At 43.2% G+C, this 21,314-nt stretch overlaps 1 pseudogene; it reads right to left on the bottom strand.

Annotated features, from left to right (window-relative positions):
- Positions 1–20,174: 20,174 nt before the first annotated feature.
- LOC139007812 (U6 spliceosomal RNA) lies at positions 20,175–20,275 on the bottom strand (annotated as a pseudogene).
- Positions 20,276–21,314: the final 1,039 nt, after the last annotated feature.

Genomic DNA, 21,314 nt, shown 5'->3' with positions numbered 1-21,314 from the left:
TAATGGAAATCTACCCTAAAGAAACAGGAAACTCTCCACCTCTCAAAACAGGGACACAACTTTCCCTACTGCAGTGTCTCCTGTGGCCTCCTAATGTGTCCTTCAGCCACGGCTTGACTTCATAGCCACACATGGGTGCACAACTGCATGAGTCAGCAACTTAAGAGCAGCTTAAATCTCTGGGTCAGAGATGCCCTGCAGAGAAAGCAAAATGGTTGCTCAAAAGATGCTTTAAAATTCCTGGAAGTTGCAGTTGTATGACTGCTGTGAGGAAGTCTATTTTTAACCAGCTATTGCCTAAGATTTTTTTTTAAATCAAATGAAGACAAAAGAGGAACCAAAGAGCAGATGGAAATTTTTCAAATCCTACCAGCCACATCTGTACATTATCTGTATCACCATAAGTGCACAGGACACACCAACAGAGCCCCACAAAGAGATGCATAAACATTTGGTACACATGCTGTGCTCACACGTGTGCACCGCCATCAACCAGGAGGACAACTGGTATCTTTGGATTTTAACAAGTGAGTGCTTGAAAAGAGAAAAGGATTTCCTCAGTTACACAGCACAGCAGTTCTATAGGCTTAATTGCTATAAACCCACTGGGCTTTTTCTAGTTAGGAGTCCTCTCCTGTAACATTTATAATAATCTTCCAGATGTCTCATTTTACACAAATCAAAGGGGCCTTCCTATTTAGGGACATAGTTTATCTGACATAGTGAATGTCTCCTTTCATCTATAGAGAAATGATGTGGAAAAGCCAACTGTTTATGTCCTTTCCCATTTGTGAAACAGGAAAAACCATTAGAAAACATACATAAAATTCCTTCCACGTAACTCATAGCACAGTTCAATGAACTTCTGTTTTCTACTAGCCAGTCTACTATAGAAACTGCTTCACCTGTAAGAAGTGTAATCTTCATGGTTACTCAAAGAACGTGGCTTTAGATGCTGCAGCCTGAGGTCCATGGGATCACAGAATGAGCTGGAAGGGTTCTAACATCTCTTTCATTTCATAGGAGGGGAAACAGACCTACAAAAGGTGTGACACTAATACGGGGTCCAGCAACATCTTTCATTAAAGTTAAACATTAGGTTTGCCTTTCCAGATCTACTGTCCATCTGTTTTTCTCTCCTTGTCTGGGGCGGGGGTGGGGGTGGGGGGGCGGAAAGGTGGCCTGCCTGGGCTATGTCTCAAAATGTGGTCTCCAGATCAGCAGCATCAGCACCCCCTGGGAACTTGTTAAAAATGGAAATTCTCAGGCCCACCTTGACCTACTGAATCAGAAAGGTTGGGGTGTAGAAAGCGCCCTGTGTTTTACCAAGTAATGCTAATGTTAGTTCAAGTTAGAGAGACACTGGATAGTGTCAGACGGGTTCCTTAGCCTTGGCCAATGGAAAATGCTGCAGAAGATTCCAGACAGTGATTTCAAGGTAATTTTTTTTTTCAGATTCACACGGGATTAGCTGTATCCAGGCACCAAAGGTCACATGCCTCTTAAGGCAGCCTCTGGGTCATAAAATTCATTCCTTCTTGTGCCAGTAATCACTCCCTCCCCTCACTCTACAGGTCTAGGGATGGTAACAGCCTCCCTTTGACTGGTTCCAAAATACTTTTCTATTCCTTGTGGTTCTCCTATATCCCACCAACATCTCTGTGAAGGGTCCCCTTACTAGGCCCTCCTCCAATTAGCCTAATTTAGATGTGCCTCCTGGGATACTCCCCTAATACACACCCAGATAGAGACATGCTGTCTAGGTGATGGGTAAGGAGCACAACATGGCTCTATGGGATTTTCTAACAGGGGCTGAGAATCTATCTACCTGCTCTCCAACCCCAATATCAGGAATGACTCTGAGATAGTTCCAAATGACTTTGAGATATTTACAGCAAATGACCATAAAATTCATTTATGCCAAACATGGTCATGATGTTTATTGTGTCATTTTCAAAACAAAGTTTATTTCTCCCCATAGATTTCCCATCTTGAATTTTTTTCATTTTATTCTCTCCCTTCTCATTATCATACAGTAAATTGCTATATTTTCATATAGCAAAAGATTTGGCTTGGGCTGGCTCAAAAGGGATCTGCCTTCATCTGCTGATGCATCTCCCAAGCCCATTACTCACAGATTCTTCCTGTTGTTTTTTTGTGGTAAACACTCATAATATAGAACTGACCATCTTAAACCATTTTTAAGTGCACAGTTCAGTAGCATTAAGAACATTCACACTGTTGTGCAACCATCATAAGCATCTACCCACAGAACTTTTTATCTTGAAAAATTGAAATTCCATGCCCATTAAACAATAATTTCTCATCCCTGTCCCCTAGCCCCTGGTAATTACCAATCTACTTTATGGATCTGTGAATCTGCCTACTCTATTTCATATAACTGAAATCATACAGTATTTTTCTTTTAGTGACTGGCTTTTTCATTTAGCAAAATGTTCTCAACATTCATTCGTATTATAGCATGTATCATCTTTTCCTTCCTTTCTTAGGCTGAATAACATTGCATTGTATGGACAGACCACACTTTGTTTATCTATTCATCCATAAATGGAGACTTGGGTTGCTTCTATCTTTTATCAACTGTGAATAATGCTACTGTGAACAAGGATGTATACATATATGTTTGAATCCCTGCTTTCAGTTCTTTCGGGTATATACACAGAAGTAAAATTGTTGGATCACATGGTAGTTCTATTTTTAATTTTTTGAGGACCCTCCATACTGTTTTCCAAAATGACTGCACCAATTTACATTCCTACCAACAGTGCACAAAGGTCAATTTCTCCACCTCTTCACCAACATTTGTTATTTTCCAGTTTTGTTCTGTTTTTTAATTATAGTAGACATCCTAATGGGTGTGAGGTGGTATCTAATTGTGGTTTTTATGCCATTTTCTCCCCTAGAATACCTTCCCTAAATGCCTAGTGTAAATATGTCTCTCTTCTCCACTTCCAGTGCGGCTAGAGAGTGGTCCAGTTCCTGAGTAGGGGCGACTGGGGATTGAGAAAATGAAAGAAAGAGACAAGACACAGAGGTGGAAGGAAAAAGCTGGGGCCGGGTGGGACCACTGTCCTCTGATCCGGACAGGGACAGAGACAGTGACCCAGAGCCAATACAGTGTATTTATTTTTTACAGCAAAAAACAGGAAGTTTTACTAAAAGTCAAGACAAAGGAGATTATTTGCATTCTTGGGTTGGAGTCATATTCATTCCTGGTGCTTGGCTGGGTTTAAATAACAAAACCCACCCCCTGGCACCTGGGCTGAAGGTCAAGCTGACAACACTCCTGCCTTTTGGCAAAGGACGTGTTTCCAGGACATGGTGCCACTGGCTTCAGCTGACAATAATTAAAGAAATGCCCATGTGCCTTTCCAGGCGCTCTCTAAAGCCTAGGAAATATCTTGCCCAGTTAAATTAATTACCTCCTCCTTGGTATTATGTTAACACTCTGTACTTTTCTTTTAGCACCCATCATTCCTCCCCGCCCCCCACCACTTATGCTCTTGGGTGTTTTATCCGCCTGTCTCCTGAATTTGGATGCAAGTTCCTTGAGAACCAATGTCTTGGATTGTTCATCTTTGTGTCTCCCATTGTTTTAGCCTAAGGCAGTGGTCGGCAAACTGCGGCTCGCAAGCCACACGTGGCTCTTTGGCCCCTTGAGTGGCTCTTCCACAAAATACCACATGTGGGCGCGCATGTACAGTGCGATTGAAACTTCGTGGCCCATGGGCAGAAGTCGGTATTTTGTGGAAGAGCCATACTCAAGGGGCCAAAGAGCCGCATGTGGCTCGCGAGCCACAGTTTGCCGACCACTGGCCTAAGAAATTGGGTTGTATGCTCTAATATCCTGAATAACTTGAAATGCTAGTGGTCATCCAGTTTTCCTGATCCAGGTTTCCTAATGTTTTCTGCTGCTGAGAGACACTGGAACAACATCACACACACACACACACACACACACACACACACACACACACACACCACAACAATGAAAATACTGTGTTGTATTTAGAAATGAGATCTGGCTTCTTGACAATAACTACTGCCTCTCAATTTCTTACTTAGCACACTATATAATAAAAGGCTAATATGCAAATTTTCACCTCAACCTGGAGTTTTGACCAGCTCCTCCCCCCTGCCAGTACCCGATCACCTGATCGCGGCAGGAGGGCTGGACACCACCCATGCACAAATTTGTGCACCGGGCCTCTAGTACTCACAATAAAAAACCAACACTGTGCTCTCAGAGTTCATGAAGACCAGTGAGTGGATTTCTGACAATGAGCTTGCCATGAGCAGGGAGCGTTCCTGAGAGAGTCACTCACACAAGTTTGTGTCTTTTCACAATGCCATGTTTATTAAAGGAGACCTCCCCAATCAACCAATAGAGTCACATGCAAGTTACACACTGAAAGGGGGAGCTTACATGATAGAACTGAGCAGAGTGAGTGTGTCCAGCTCAAAGTCTCAGTCAGTGGTGACCTCCACAGGTAGAAGCAGGTGTCTGTCTCAAACCAGGTGGCTGCAGTGGCAGCATGCATCCATGTATCCGGCAGGTCTCCGAGCATGACCCGTGATACAGCCAAGCTTGAGCATTGGATGGTTAGAGCTCTGAGTTACTATAGCCCACCAGGGGTGGAGGTCTCACTCATATTGGTGTCCAGATGAAGCCCTATTCAAGTGTCCAGACTTGTGGTTTTGGGTGTTCCAGGCCCCTCCTAAAGGCATTCCCATCACACACCATTACCTCAGTCTTGACATAGCACTTGGCATAAGTATCATGGCTGACAGTGACTCCATATTGGATTGTCAAGGGTGTCCAAAAAGTCAGCTCTATTCTTGCTCATACAGAGCTTTAACTGTGGTGCCATGTGCTGTGCCTTTAGACCAGATACAGGGGGTCTTGTCATTTCCCCATTACAGCTCATCCTGATGTGTTTTGTTTTCACCTGATTTGTCTGAATGGGCTCTCCCTCCTCTGAGAGGTGGATGCTTATAAATCCCTTTCCTCAGAAAGATGTCAGTGTTCTCACAGAAAATCCAGAAAGTGAATAAAAGGACAGGAAGGACACCTAGTCTGGTGTTGAAGTCTTTTATGAAGCGGTAAGGGGCTGGCCTGAGCATCTTCCATGCCTCTGCTCATCTTCCTCCAATCTGGGGGATGGAGTCATCAATAGTTTTGCCCTCATGTCAACTCTTCACAGTTTTAGCCACAGAGCCTCTTAGAGATTATGACTTAGGCTCCCAATCAAGCAGCCAATGTCCTGCTGACAAGACTGCCCTAAGTTTCAATGACCACTGAGATCTTCAAGAAAGCAGCTCTTCTTATCACTTCAGGAAAAAGGCTTCTCTTTGGGTATTAAAGCACCAAGTGGGATGTAGTGAGATCACAGGATAAAGGCTACTTCCTGCCTTGTCTCTTTGATTTCTTTCTTAGAAAATCTCAAGAGGAAAGTAAATAGAGATAGGAAAGCCCACATCACTCCTTTTAATGGTCTTCTCAGGGACTTGCCACTCTGAGCAGGGCTTGAGTTAGTCATTATAAGAAGTTTCATATACCCTGTGAATAGAGTTATGCTAGTGTTAGAGGTCATGTAGAGCAATTTAATGAACTTCCACTCGACCATTTCCTTCCTAATTAACATTGTAGGACCTGGATGGTGAGGCCATGTGTTAGCAGCCAAAACATCTCCACTGTGTCCTTTACATCGTCAGTGAATGAATCATTAGCTGTTGTTTTGGGAGGCATATCTTGATCCCTGTGGTGGGTGCTGCTATCCTCCCTGTCACCAGAATTCCTGTCAGTACATGTCCCAGGAGGCGCACCACACATCTCATCTGTCCTGGAGAGATAGAGCATGACGGGGTTTTTCCAGGATGGTGTTGCTATTTTTCCATGAAAAACTCCACACGTTCCCTTGTTAGGCACAAGTTCCTTTCATCACGGAGCTCCCTCCTAGTGAGGTGTATTGTCCTCAGTCAATTTCAAGCCTCACGGGTCATGGATATTCTGTAAAAGACTCCCCTCTCACGGTAGTTGACTCTAGCACTCATTTATGTAGGCTAGACCCCAAAACCAGAAGAAAAACATGGAGTAGTTGTTAGCATTTGATTTGAAAATATACTAATCGGTGTCAAATCTAACTCAAATCTCTTCATCCAATTTCAACCCTATACCATAATAACAAGGTATTCCCTCCATGATAAAGCAGGACATGGGGCAGGGGAGACTTTCATGGGACAAGATTTCAGAGTAAAGTCTTCAGAATCCTACTTCCTGGGTTGACTGCTTGTTTTTACCACTAATTGTGTGATCTTAACAAGTTATGTAACCTCTCAAAATGTCAGTTTGCTCATCTGTAAAATAGAGATATCATCAAATTTCATAATAATCATGGCAAGCTAAGCCATGTAAATCACTTAGTGCAGTGTCACACAGGAAGTAGAGGATACTGGATCTATCTGTATGAAATCTTTAGTGACTTAAATAGTGCAGCCCTAACAATGTGATAATGGTTATAAGACATCATTTTCAGAGCCCTCTCCCATCATCAGCTACAGTTACTGGAGCATCATCTAGGACCTCTCAGATTTATTCTCAGTCCCTCAACTCTTTACTTTTCTGTTGTATTTACCCAGTTCCTCTATTGCCCAAAGGCTCAGTGTCTTCCTTCCTGTCTATCCCATTCAGGGACCTGATCGATAAAACTAGATAAATGGGGAAGCTGTTCCAAGATGTGAGTTCATGCAGAACATTTAGAGCCTGTGCCAGCCCCAGTGCTAAAAATTGAGTGACATGACCTTGAGCCAGGTAGACATGATCTCTAACCTCATGGAACTTGCAGCTTGGATTAGAGGGTGGCATAGTCACCTCTGCTCTAGCCATAGCAGCTTCTGCTTCTTCAATGTCCTATATGTCAAGCAAATCCTTGCCTCAGGGCCTTTGCACTGGCAGTTTTTGCCACTTGGATACTATGTCCCCAAACATCTTTATGACTTGTTCCACCAAGTCCTTAGAGCAGGTGATAAAATGTGTCCATTGTCAGGATGCTTTTCCAGACCACTTTATCTAAAATAGCCTTCATACCCGTATTCCTATCTGCCTTCCCTGTTTCATTTTTCTTTATATCACATATGAATGCACGTTATAAAGCTGTGTCTCTATTTGTTAGTTGTTCATCTGCTTCCTTGAAATGTAATTCCAGAGGGCAAGGAATTTTGTCTAATTTGTTCACTGTGTCCCCAGTACCTAGAACAGTACCTAAGAATCATGAATGCTCATTATTGATCAATGATACATGAAAACAAATATTTAAACATTACCGGCTAATGAGCTAAGCCTAAAATTGGATGTTATAGGAGCCCATGTGAAGGGTGCTTAACTCAGATGTGGGGTCAAAGCAGGGCCAGGACGGAAGACGGAAAAAACAGGTGTGCAGAGAACTGGGGTGAAAGAGTGTGGTGCACTCAATAGTCTGGAAGGTCTTCAGGTTGGTTGGAACATATTACAAAGGGACAGGAGATGAAGCCAGAGGGACTAGGTCATGCAGGGCTAGCAGGCACGCTTTCTAGTTCTGGTGTCCTCCCTGCTCTCTGGGGGGTAAGTTATAATCAAGAAGTGACCTGAAGTGCTGGGATTAACGTAGAAGCCACAGGTTGAGGCTGGAGTGGAGTGAAACAGGAAAAAAAACAGAGAATCATTAGTAGTTTAATCTGTTAGACTAAGTTAATAAATTCCATATATATATATGTGTGTATATATATATATATATACACACATATATATATCCTCTTTAATATTTTTAAATTTATTATTTTAATCTAACAATATGTATGAAGTACCTACTATGTGCCTACTATGTGTAGTACCTACATGTACCTACTATGTAGTCACAGGGTGATTAACCCTGGAAGTAAGTAAGAAGCAAAATTGAGGGCACCTACGTACAGCAAATGGCATGAGTCCTGTGAGAAGCCAACTATGGGTGACAGGGTGTGCCGTGAGGGTTGTTGAAGGGCCACAAAAATGGTCAAGATTGTGCTACCTAACTTCATTCCTGCTGCAGATGATACCACCTAGAAATGCTTCACTGAGGTCCTGGCCAGAGACTCATCCCTGGTGGGTTATTTTGGGGCATCCATTTTATTCTAAAACCTCTCCTCCTTTCTAACAATCACTGCCCATTTCTCCTTCCCAGAGCCTCCCCTTCTGTCTCCAGGCCCTTCACCTGGCAGCTCTGGGCTGCTCAATCGTCCCAGCCTACTTTCCAGTGTCTCCTCTCTGTTCCTTCTGCTTCATTCACTTGGCCAGTAGGAATAAATGTGCCATCTTCACAGATTGTGCCTTCCAGCGTAGAGGGTCCTCCAAAATGAGGGCTCCGCTCCTCCAGGAGTTAGATCCCTGCAGCCAGTTAGCCCACACCCACTGAGGGACTGCCACCTTCGACACCGTTCTAAACCCAGCCTACAGTTCCCACGGCCTCACTTTATCCGTCGGGAGTTTTCGGTCAGGAGCCCCATCTCAGTGGCCATCATCAGCCCTGGGGCGGCTCTGGAAGGGACCTCTCGGCCTGCACCTGTGTCTGGAACCTGCTTCTTCCCCCACATGGTACAAACGCCTCTCCAATCATGGAAACAACCTTTGAAATCTCACTTCCTTCCCTGGAACCTGTGCTGTAAGAAAGGTTATTTCCCTCCCGCTCCACCCTTTTTAAGTATGTTCCTCCCACGACCTGTTCGCGCCAATTCACCTGCCCTGTGGCTGACATGGAGAGACTTATCTACTGTTTGCCCTTGGGTTCCGCCGCAAACCTGTGGGCAGACTTAGCATAAGCTTCCAGAGGTCAAGAATTATCTGTTATTTGCACAAGGTAAATCTGTGAGCAAAGCATATAAACACACCCATCACAGCACCTGCCCCCGAGAAGGGATGATAGAAAGTAGTTATTGGTAATAAAGAATAGGCTGTTTTACTATTTTGAAGAAGTAATATTTCTCTAAAGGGCATAGGGCGAATCCTCTCCCGCCTCCTCAGCAGCACTAAGGATGTCCTACTGCAGCTTAGGTTTGCTCCCTGCTGGTAAGTGGACATCCCCCGAGGGCTGCTGGGCTGCCAGAGGGATGTCTGACTGCTAGCTTGGGCCTGATCCCCCAGGGAGCGGGCCTAAGCCAGCAGGTGGACATCCTCCTAGGGGTCCCAGACTGCAAGAGTGCACAGGCTGGGCTGAGGGACCCCCCCCCGAGTGCACAAATTTTTGTGCACCGGGCCTCTAGTATATATGGTGGGACTATTAGTGAATTATTTTCTTTTTTCCTATTCTCTACATATTCTTTAATGTACTTCTAAAATAAAAATATATTTACATAACAATTTGTAAAATATGCTTTACAATGTACAATCCTTTATTTGATTTAATCATATTTATCTGGCATTCACTCCACATGCATATTTAAATATTCATGATACTGCATTAAGAGAGGAAAGGTAATAAACTCTTCCATGAATACAAATACATTGAGCAAGTGAAGACTACTCCTTTCATATAAAGTAGTTATTCTGTCTTGGGATCACATGGGAATCTTCAGAAAAATACTGATACTTGGGTCTCAACCACCAAGGTTCTAATATAGTAATTGGGCTGAGGTGTGGCCTGGTTTGGAGTTTTCACAAACTTTCCAAGAAATTCTAATGTGCACCCAAGGTTGAAAACCACCGATTTTCAACAGGAATGAACCCTGCTGAGCATTTATCAAAATAAAGCATCCAAGACAGTGTCTTTATAAACTATAACCAATATTGTTCAAATCCAGAGAAAAGTATAGTATTTTTACAGTTCAATAATGAAAAATACCCTAGAATTTAAATTGTGTATTAGAAATAGTAATGATCCCCACTACTTAGGAGTGCCTTGCATTTTACATGCCTCCTCTAATCTTCCTAAGAGCTCTAAAACATAAATAGTGTGATACTCATTTTAAAAGTGAAATGCAAAGAAGTTATGCAGTTTGCCCAAAAAGACACGGCCAACAATGGAAGGGGCTGGGGGCTTGAACACAGCTCTGATGCTGAAGCCACCACTATCTACCGCCTCGTTACTTCCACTTAGAAATAAAGAACAACACACAGAGCATGATCTAACTTTTGTTGAAACAGTCTGAGGCGTGCCTGCCTGGAAAAGATCTGAGGGGATGTTTATCAGACTGCCAACACCTTTCTGAGGAAGCAGTCCTATCACTTTTTGTTTTAAAAACTTTAAATATTTCTGCTGTTTGGATTTTTCGCAGTGAACTTGAGTTATAGTTGTAATTTATAACTTATAAATGCCAATACTTAGGTGGGACAGGGCCAATGGGACAGGGTTCCCACGTTCTGTCTGATCTCACTTCCCCAAACCTTCATCCCCTCCCCTGTCAACCAGGGGTAATAATCGTGCAGACCTCAGGGTTTTGTGAGGATTCTCACTAAGGATAGTACCTATAATCATTCTCATCAGAATAATCTATGTCATTCTTTAGACTGAATTATCTTTAGTTAAGCCTGGCAACCAACATATGGTAACTCCCAGTTTGGGTGATGGGGAACTGAGGTTCAAATCACAGGATCCTTTCATGGCTAGTCAACACCGCCTGGGACGGTTCAAATTCCGAATCTTCTCTCTTCGCATCAGCCCTGCTCCGCTCCGCTCTTCCTGGAGGCTCGCGATGCCCCATGAAGCAACAGCGGACAAAGATTAGGTCATTTTTAAAGCTTGTGTTTTCTTTGAAGCATTAGGGCATTTAAAAAATCAAAATTAGTCAAAACAAAAACAGTGACCATATGTGTCCAGAGATGTCTGTAGAGAAACTCAAGATAAACAAGCAGCCTTTCCTGTGTATCCTGACAGCAGTTTGCCTCAATTCACTCTTTAAAAGCTGCAGGGTGCCCAGCCCGGGTTTTATCAAATGTCATTTCTAAAACCCTCTGCCATCTCTCCCTTTGGTTCTACCTCAGCTCATTGCAGGGGACCCACAGCCCATCCTGGGGTTCCTCAATGTCAGGGCAGGCCTCGGTCAAAACGGCTCCTGAATTTGTTTTTAGCATGAAAAAGAGAACAAATAAGCTTTGCAGACAGCTTTCTCCTCCATGGTGTGGATGAGGGGAAAACGTTGTAAACCACAGAAACGTGACAGAATCACATGGACATAATTAGAAAGGAAAAAGGACCTGCTTTTGAACACGTGTTAAAACCCCTTAATTTCTCATAAAAAATGCAACATTTAACTGGTCCCTCTGACATGTTAGAGAATAAAGAACACCCACTTCCCTGGAGGAAGTCGACTGCACGTTACAGGGAAAGGACAGAGTGGCCTCCTCTCTGCAGGAAGCAGGGGATCCTCCGGCTCTCCACAGCCCTTTCATTTGAACACGTAGCTGGGACGCGGGGTTGAGTCCGAGTTAATTAGCAGGTCTGTGAAGGAGAAAGTTCCCAAGCAGGATGCCGAGGTGGAAGGCGAGGCTCGCTAGAGCGCACGTCCCAGCTGAGCTGTCCTGCTGGGCCTCTGGCGACAGATGGGATGCAGGGTCTAAGTTTAAAAGCGGTGCTGGCATTTCGGAGGGAAAAACAGGCACATTTGAGAACACACACGTGCTTTCCCTCTCACACACAGGGGATGGGAACATTCAGTGGAAAAGATCTCTGTCCCAAGAGGTTAGAAAGTGCTAGAAAGTCAGCAACCAGTTGCATTTGGACACTTAAGTCATTTGAGACAACCATGAAACTAAGGGGCCAGTCAGTCTTCTTTTAAAGGAAGGACAATTTTTAAGGGAGAAAAGAAGATGAAAATTTCATGCACACGAGAGGTTGTTTATCAGAGAGTCTGTGTGAGAATGGGAGTGTCCGCAATGAACATGCTCATCACAGAAAGAGGTCAAGACCCAAAAGCAGGTTCCAGGGATGAGAGAGGATGAAGCAAGAACAGAATCAGGGGAAATGACAGGGCCATAAAGCGAGAGGGGAGGACATTTAGGGAGCAGCTTCTGTGGACCAGTCTGTGTATAGGACCCTCCAACTGTCATCTCTCTTTTCTCCATAAACCTGAGGTTGCTTCTAGGATTCCCTCCATGGAGGAGGAATTCGGAGGCTCAGAAAGATTAAGTAATATAATCAGCTTGCACAGCATTAAAGGATGTAGAGATGAAATTTCAACTAAGTTCTGCCTGATGCCAAAGCCCTTAGCACTGTCCCCTCTTCCGTGTGTCACTCAGACCATGGAACGTCTTTAAAAAACAGCCCAAGAATGTTGAGAGCAATATGAATGTATCCAATGAGTCTGATTGACCCTCTCATCCTAAGAGGGACTGACTTGTGCTGGGCTTTGTGTGTTCTACATGACATACTGCCGGAGTAGGATATCTTAATACTTTGGCATATTGTCTTTCTGGGTGTGGTGCACTATTGTTACAGGTTAAATACCAAGACAATCTTGTATAAGGGTTGCTGCTTACCTGGAGACTCTGGGTACCAGGATTTTAACTGAAAGGGTCAGATAGAGCCCACCATGTGCAGGTATGTTGCTCCAATAACAGCCAGCGGCTGTCAGTAACCCAGGATTCTATGAAGGTAACAAAATAAAGTCTGGAGGGTGCTGGGACCCATGCTATGGAATCAGGCTGATCCAGTTACTTCCAGGTAACTTATAAGTTTATGCAACAAACTGTACATAATATAGAAAGACATTTTGGCATAAATTCCCAAATTCTTCTCACTAAAGAGTAAGAAAAGCTCTTGGCCAGGAATGGCTAAGAGCGTGCTTTGGTCTAGACTGAATTCCTCAATATCTTGGGTTTCCAAATTTTGGTGATTCACCTAAGCACACTCCATGCTGACCTGTCATATATCTCCAGTAAGGCCGATGTCTCTACATTGGTACTTATTCAAATTTCACTTTAAACACCAAATATTTATTAACAATATTCCTAAGGTGGTTTGCTTTCTCCCATAGGCTCCCCAAATGCCTGCTGCTCTTGACTGCTACTATGCAAAGGGCTTCTCTCTGGTTTTGATGTCAGACAAATCTGAAGGCCCAGCATTCTGTCCAGTGGCATTTGAATTCTGCCCAGTTTGTGTGGTCAGAGGGATTAGATTCAGCTTCTTTTGATGGGAAGAGTGACCTCTTTATTTAGGACCTTCCTCCTCCAATCAAAACCATGGATTCTGGGACACTTCGTATATAGTCTAATTACAAATCTTTTGGGTATAGTAGCTCAGGGTGTGACTCTTTTTTTTTTTTTTTTTAAATATATTTCTTTCTTGATTTCAGAGAGGAAGGGAGAAGGACAGAGATAGAAACATCAATGATGAGAGAGAATCATTAATTGGCTGCCTCCTACACACCCCACACTGGGGATGAAGCCCGCAACCCAGGCATGTGCCCTTGGCCGGAATCGAACCTGGGACCCTTCAGTCAGCAGGCTGACGCTCTATCCACTGAGCCAAGCCGGCTAGGGTGTGACTCTTAACTATTTCACCTTTGGTACTGTGTGGGCTGCATAGTAACGTGCTCAAGTAAGTCTAGGTCAGTGGTTCTCAACCTGTGGGTCGCGACCCCTTTAGCAGTCAAACGACTCTTTCACAGGGGTCGCCTAAGGCCATCCTGCATATCAGATATTTACATTATGATTCATAACAGTAGCAACATTACAGTTATGAAGTAGCAACGAAAGTAATTTTATGGTTGGGTCACAACATGAGGAACTATATTTAAAGGGCCAGAAGGTTGAGAACCAGTGGTCTAGGTCCTTAAAAGAAAACTGTTCAGATTTTGATGATGGAAGAAGTAAATTTAGTGTATTTAATAAAAATGTGAACACTTTTTTATGCAAGGTTGTATGTAAGGAGCATCATTTGGTCACGCCTTCATTTAATTCTCAGCACATCTCTATGAGGTGGCTGTTCTATTCCCATCTTACAGATGAAGAAACTGAGACTCCAAGACATTAGTTGGTTTGTACAAGGTCAAGGTCACACAGCCACTAACACCAGATCTAAGATTTTTTGGGGGTGATGGCAGTGGTAAAACACACAACATAATATTTATCATCTTAACCATTTTTCAGGGTACAATTCAGGACTGTTAACTATATTCACATATGAAGCAACAGATATCTAGAATTTTTTCATCTTACAAAACTGAAACTCTACACCCATTGAACAACAATTCCCCATTCCCCTCTCCCAGCCTCTGGCAACCACCATTCTGCTTTCTGTCTCTATGAATTTGATTTATCTAGGGCTCTCATATAAATGGAATCATACAGTACTTGCCTTTTTGTGACTGGCTTATTTCACTTAGCATTTCCTTCCTTTTTAAGGCTCAATATTATTCCATTGTGTGTGTGTGTATCTCTTTCTCTCTCTCTCTCTCTCTCTCTCTCTCTCTATATATATATATATATATATATATGTCAGATTTTCCTTAAAGATTTAGGATTTTAATACAAGCTTTTAAGTCTCCAAATCCCATGGTTTTTTCTTGTGAGTAAACTGTGTTACTTTGTCAGTGCTTTAGATGAAAGAGAATGATAAACTTCACATTACACATAAAACAGAAGTGAAATGATATAGTTGTGTCCTGAGATGAAGTGACAGAGGGCTGACAAACCCCTTACCATCTAAGTGGGGCACTCCGTCTTTTTCCTCAGATAGAGCCCAGCTCTTCATTCCTCCATTCGCCCACACACCCATTACTGCCACCCACCATCTTCCTACCCCAGCACACACCCTGGCCTTTCCTCTTCTGTAAGTCACGTACCAAGGGCTCCAGGACATCCCCAGCTGAATATAAATAGCCCTGAGACTTCAAACTCCCCACCCTTCCTCACCCAGCCTTCCCTGTTGCCCAACTTCTCTGTCCTTGTGGGCTGGGCCAGTGTCCTGTTGAGACTGCATGTCTGAAGCGTCGATAATCTTGCTGCCTCTCTGGCTTTCATCACTCACTGTCAGTTGCCAAGGACAGCAGCTTCCTTCTCTACAGCCTATCTCAATCTTCCCCTTCGCCAGAATCCCATCCAGGTCCCTTGACCAGGCCTGATGGCTTTGCAAGTGCAGCATTGCTCTTCATACTCACCCCCGCCACTTGCCACCCTCCCACCCCACCACTCACTCCTCCCCTGAAGAGTGGTCCTGAACCATCTGTTCCTGCTGGGCCAGTTAGTCTACCACACAGCTTCCTCAGAATCATCTAACAACTCAGACTCAACACTGTCCTGCTCAAATCTTTCCCCAGCTGTGCACCACTTCCTGTATCTTCACCCACCCACATGCTCCTTGGGCAGCCTTGTCCTGGTCCAGAGTATTTTCTGCCTCCCCAGTCCACCCCCAATCCACATATGTTACAGTCCCTTGCAACCTGTGGACATTCACCTAAACCACCTCCTGACCCGGGGCTCCTCTGGCTCCACTGCTGAGGTGGACCCCCTCTCTTCGCTCCCCGCTTCTTTGGATGGCAATTTGCAGTCAATCAGATGAACTCCACTCCATTGTCTTGTATGACATTTCTGAACTTTCTCAGACTGTAATATAATTAATCTGTTTCTTTATAAATATTTTTGTAAAGTATATTGATTTACCTTTCTTTTTACGTAAGTTCCTTTGAAAATGAACTAGCCCTGCTCTTCATATTCTCAGATGGCTCCCTTATACCATATAGAAATCAGGGAAGAAGGGATTCAAGAGAAGAGTTTTTCCAGCCAAGATGAGTGTAATGGGGTCAGTGATGCTCGAGGAGAACTGGGGTCCCAATGCTGATGAGCTCCTGAGGAGGTGCAGGGGTCTTTCAGCAAAGCAAGTCCTGATAAAGATCCCTGATAAGTCTGGGGATATCGTGTTTGGTAGCTACATTTAGGTTTGAGTCTAAGCCAGGAGAAATGACAGGGCCACATAGGGAAAGCGTTCAGGGAACACTGTCATTGCTTCAGGCACAACAAACAACTTTGCCAATGAACTTACTGCTCAACTCCCAAACTAGAGCATTAACAACAACTTACATTCAGTTCTGGCTGGTTTGGTTCAATGGTCGGAGTGTCAGCCCTCAGACTGAAGGGTGCCGGCTTTGATTCTGGTCAAGGGTACATATCTCGGTTGCAGGCTTGATCCCTGCCCCAGTCGGTTGGGGTGATTGTAGGAGGCAACTGATCAATGTGTTTCTTTTACATCGATGTTTCTCACACTGTCTCTCGCCCTCCCTTCCATTCTTTCCAAAATCAATGGAAAAAATATCCTCCCATCCCATTCTCTTGCTCTCTCCACATACAATCACTATCCAGATTTTGCATTTCCTGGTTGTTTTCCCTGTTGTATGACTAAACACTTTATTGCTTAGTTTTAGTTATTTTTGAACTTTATAAAAAGAGTGACACCCAGCCATTGTGGCTCAGTGTTGAGCATCAACCTGTGAACCAGGAGGTCATGGTTTGATTCCTGGTCAGGGCACATGCCCAGGTTGCAGGCTTGATCCCCAGTGTGGGCATGGAGAAGGCAGCCAATCAATGATTCTCTCTCAACATCAATGTTTCTATATCCCTCTCCCTCCCTTCCTCTCTGAAATCAATATATATATATATATATATATATATATATATATATATATATATATTCATACTAGTGGCCCAGTGCACAAAATTCATGCATGGGTGGGGGGAGTGTCCCTCAGCCTGGCCTGCACCCTCTCCAATCTGGGACCCCTCAGGGGATGTCCAACTGATCCCTGTTCACCACAAGACTATATAGTTTCTATCAATCTCCCCATGAGGGAAAGATAATAGGAGATAAAGGCACATTTTCCTTTCTCATTTTGCTGGTACAAAGTTACCCCATCCTCTCTTTGGCTATAGGAGAAGAAAAACTTGTAAGTTGAGTTAATTAGCCTTTCAAATAAAATCACTTACCTCTTAGATGCAGTGCTATCCACTCCTCCCCACTTCAAAAAGTGACATTGCTGGGTACAATATTATCTCAGAGTCCACACATCCAAAAAATGTGACTTTACACCTAAAATCTGCTTAGTTCTTGGTTTGGGGTGCAAATGATGGAAAAATAAAGTAATATGCTAGTTTCTACAGTTTGCTATAATGTTCTTAGAAGCAAGATAACATAACTAAACTCACCTCTTCAGGTGAAAAAATGGGTTTTACATGGAAAATAGCTCAGTAAAATAAAGTAAGCTCTGATCATATAAACTGTAGATCACAATCTTAAAAACAGAAATTATTTCAATTTACTAAATGAAGAAATTTTCCTAAAACATGCTTAGTTATTTGGAATAAAAAAAATAGAACACAATGTTTGAATTTGGACAGTTTAATCTTTGAAAAATAGACATCTCTATACTTTAGGGCACTAAATAATGTAAACTTTGAATTTATGTAGATTTTAATTATAGACCAGATTGAGGTCTGGTTACTACAAGGTGATGTCCTCCCGCCTCTGATTGGCTTCAGAAACCTCACCACTCCCTGTGCTCTCATCTCTGTTTTCCTTATAACAGACTATTCTGAGGTCAACCATTTCTTCAGCTATTCTCACTTCCATTTCCAGCCTGTTGGGCATGTGTACTTGGGCATACAGATGTTTTGATTGTTGTTTAAAATAGAGGAGGAAAGTCTAACATAGTCTCTCTCCATTCTCATTCAACTCTTACCATTGCTGTGTATCTCCTTTTCATCCTGGCCTATGTGTAGACACATCGTTTATAGGGGCAAACAGGGCTGTGTCTACACTTCCCTGTCCTGAATGCGTTAGGTTGGATTTTCTCAGAAGCAGACCCTGAGACAGGATTCACCCAAGGGTCATGATTAGGGAAGTGCAGCAACGCTTAGGTCATGAGGAAGCAATACCAGGAAAGGAAAGCAGCCAATAAAGAACATGTTTACTAAATGATAGAAGCTTAATCCCCAAGGTACAAAACACACACCTCAAAATGATCCTACTGTAGTGGACCCACGGCCATTGTTTGGAGAACTGCTGGGGTTGGGGGAGGCTAATTCCTCAGCTGTGAGTGTGTCCACCGTGAGGAGGCAGTCGGGAAAGAGCCCCAACTTCAAAGATGCAGCTGGAATTTGGCTGGAACAACTGAGGTACTTGAGTGACATGGGCGGACCCGGAGTGTCTCCCATCCTGCTTTGTTCACCTAACACTAATTACAACACCAACACTTCCTTGTTGCTACACAGTATTTATACCTGTGAAATGAATTTCCTCATAATATTTCATAATGGAACCATAATTTAACTATCCCTTGGATACTGGATCTCTACATTGCTTCAAGATGGAACGAGTGGGTTGACAACAAAGAGCTAACTCATTTCTGTCCAAACCCTAAAAGTAGGAGCTGGATACCAGGGAATGGAAACATGTTCTTAAAGACACTGGAAGTCCTCCGTTCAAATGAGCAAGCAAAGTACTTCATGTGAAGAGAACCCTAAGGATCATGACCAGGTGGTCTACACAGCACGGGCTCTGAGCCTGCTGTTACTTAGAGCGACACTTGAATAGCTGACATGTGTTCCTGTGATAGCTATACTTTGTTTTTCAGAATTTCTAAGGTCTTTAGATTTTGTATCTCAAAACCAGGGCCACCGTAGTGAGGAAGCACAAAACTACCAAATCATTTTTGTGCAAAAAAGGAGTATTGAAGAGACATAGTTTTGGCTAAGATCAGCCACCAAGTAGATGTGTCAGCTTGGGGAGGCCTCATGCATCTCTGCACTTGACCTGTAAATCAGGGTGTGTGACAGGCAGTCTACAGTCTCCCCAACAGTCATGACCCCACTCCTGTCTTCTTTGCTAACACAAATCTGATTTTATAAAGATACCAGGTGAAGAGTCCCTGTTCTCAGGAAAATCAGTCCTGAGACAACCTCAGGGGAGAGTCATAATTGGTTTGAGTCACTTGCAGTCATTACTGTCTCCTCAGCCATACATTCACTTTCCCAGCTTCCTTTGAAGTTAGGGGAGGCCAAGTAAAAATAATAATTCTTACACAATACAATATGCTCCATAGGCCACTCTAAGTATTTATGTATATATTAACTCATTTAATTCTTAGAACAACCCTATGAACTAGGTATTCTGTTATCATTCTACGTTATTGAGGAAGAAACTGTGCAATAGAAAATGTAAGTAAATTTCCCAAGATCACATGGCTGGTAAATGTTGGAGCAAGAACTCCTACCCAGGCTATGTGTCATCAAGATCTATGCTCCTTTGTCATATGCAGACTGTCTCTATGTAACTGGAAGTATATCTAAGCATCATGCCTGCAGAAGCAAATGTTGGTCTTGGGAGATATGGCTTTCCTAGTATACAGTCTTACTCATCAGCACTGACTCCCACGGGAGTTACTTCCTCTTTATAGTTTCTCTTTATGGCCTCACAGTTAATTATAAACATGAGTCAAAATCACATCACTGAAAGGTAACAGGTAAGAATGTTTAATTTACTCTTTTCCTACCCTTTTAAGGTTAGGTTGTGCTTGCAAGATTGTTTTTCCTCCAGTTCCATACACACACACACACACACACACACACACACACACACACACACACGGGCACTCATATAAATGGTGCTTCTGGATAGGCTCTCTTTCCCTATGCTCATTCCTTAGCTTCTTATTTGAAGAAATTTTTCCTCAAGCCTCATCCCAACCTTCTCTCAACTCTTGTCACTCGCTTCTGCCTTGTCTTTAGTTTTTCTGTTGACTCACTTTTTGGCCTAGGACACTGTAATCCAGTGGTTCTCAACCTTCTGGCCCTTTAAATACAGTTCCTCATGTTGTGACCCAACCATAAAATTATTTTCGTTGCTACTTCGTAACTGTAATGTTGCTACTGTCATGAATCTTAATGTAAATATCTGATATGAAGGATGGTCTTAGGTGACCCCTGTGAAAGGGTCGTTAGACCGCCAAAGGGGTCGCGACCCACAGGTTGAGAACCGCTGCTGTAATCTCTTGTGCTAGAAGGATGGGCTTGTTTCACAAAGAGTCCTTATTTTCTGTCTTAGCAACTGGCTAACACTTCTCCCAACTCCTCGGGGCCTTCAGTTCTGCCAACCTTGACCCCAACCACCAAAGTGGCAATTTCAACTCAAGTTTTACTTATTTATTTACTTAATTTTTTTAGTATGGAACGCTTCCTGAATTTGCATGTCATCCTTGCGCAGGGGCCATGCTAAGCTCTGTGTCGTTCCAATGTTAGTGTACGTGCTGCGCAGCGCGCTCACCTGGAGTTTTAAAGCCTCCAGGCGGTAACTTCCCAGCTCTCAGGTAGTGCCCTCCAGCAGGCGCTGCTCATGCTTCATAGGAGGCTTAGGTGATTGTAACTACAGAGCTGGGAAAAACAACGTGAGGTTTTGCCAGTGAGGTTTTGCCTCACTGAGAAATCATACAGAATGATAGACTTTCCAAAACGTTGATTATAGGAAAACAATGCTCTGGTTTTTAAATAGGAGAAGACTATATTACAGAAACAATAACCCTTCAGCTAATCCACCTGGACATGACCTTGAGCATTCAGAAAAGAAATCCAAGAAGAAACCATAGAGTCATCAGGAATTCACTAAGAACAAATCAGGCCATGCTGACCTTGTTTTTATTTGGAGAGAGCGGGCAAATCATACCTCCCCTTTTAATCCCCTCATGTGTCACAACAGTGGATGGGGGTGAGTAGAGTTATAACTTGCCCTCCGGGAATCATAGAGTCAACCTGTTTCAATCTCTTAAAATATAAAAGAGAAAGCTTCCAACTGAGCAAATGTTATATGTAAAAATGTAGAGGGCTATTGTGTAGAAAGAAAATTAGATTTCACAGGGCAGAGCTAGTATAAATGTGCAAATCATAGGGAGGCACTTCGGCACTACCTGTGGGAAAAACTACCTAATGCTTAGGACAGTTTCTTTTCTTTTTTTTTTAAAGTTTTTAATGATTTTAGAGAGAGGGGAAGAGAGAAGGAAGGAGAGAGACATACATAGATGGGAGAGAAACATTGATCAGCTGCCTCCTGCATGTCCTCTACTGGGGATTGAGCCCACAACCCAGGCATGTTCCCTGACTGGGAATCCAACCCAAGACCACTAAGTTCAGGGGACAACATTCAACCAACTGAGCCACACTGGCCAGGGCTAGAACTGAGTTTCTTAAACTTGAGTCATATACAGACCCCCTGATAGAGAAAAAATATTTCTGCAACTCTCCAGGAGTTTACAAATATTTTTCTATAACATTTCCTAATATGTGTTTGCAACTAGTATAAAGTCCT

Source organism: Myotis yumanensis, unplaced genomic scaffold, assembly GCF_028538775.1.
Source record: "Myotis yumanensis isolate MYYU_CA2020_CCGP unplaced genomic scaffold, mMyoYum1.0.hap1 SCAF_3, whole genome shotgun sequence".
Classification (NCBI taxonomy): Eukaryota; Metazoa; Chordata; class Mammalia; order Chiroptera; family Vespertilionidae; genus Myotis; species Myotis yumanensis.
The sequence above is the reverse complement of the archived record's forward strand: the minus strand, read 5'-3'. Positions and strand labels throughout refer to the sequence as shown.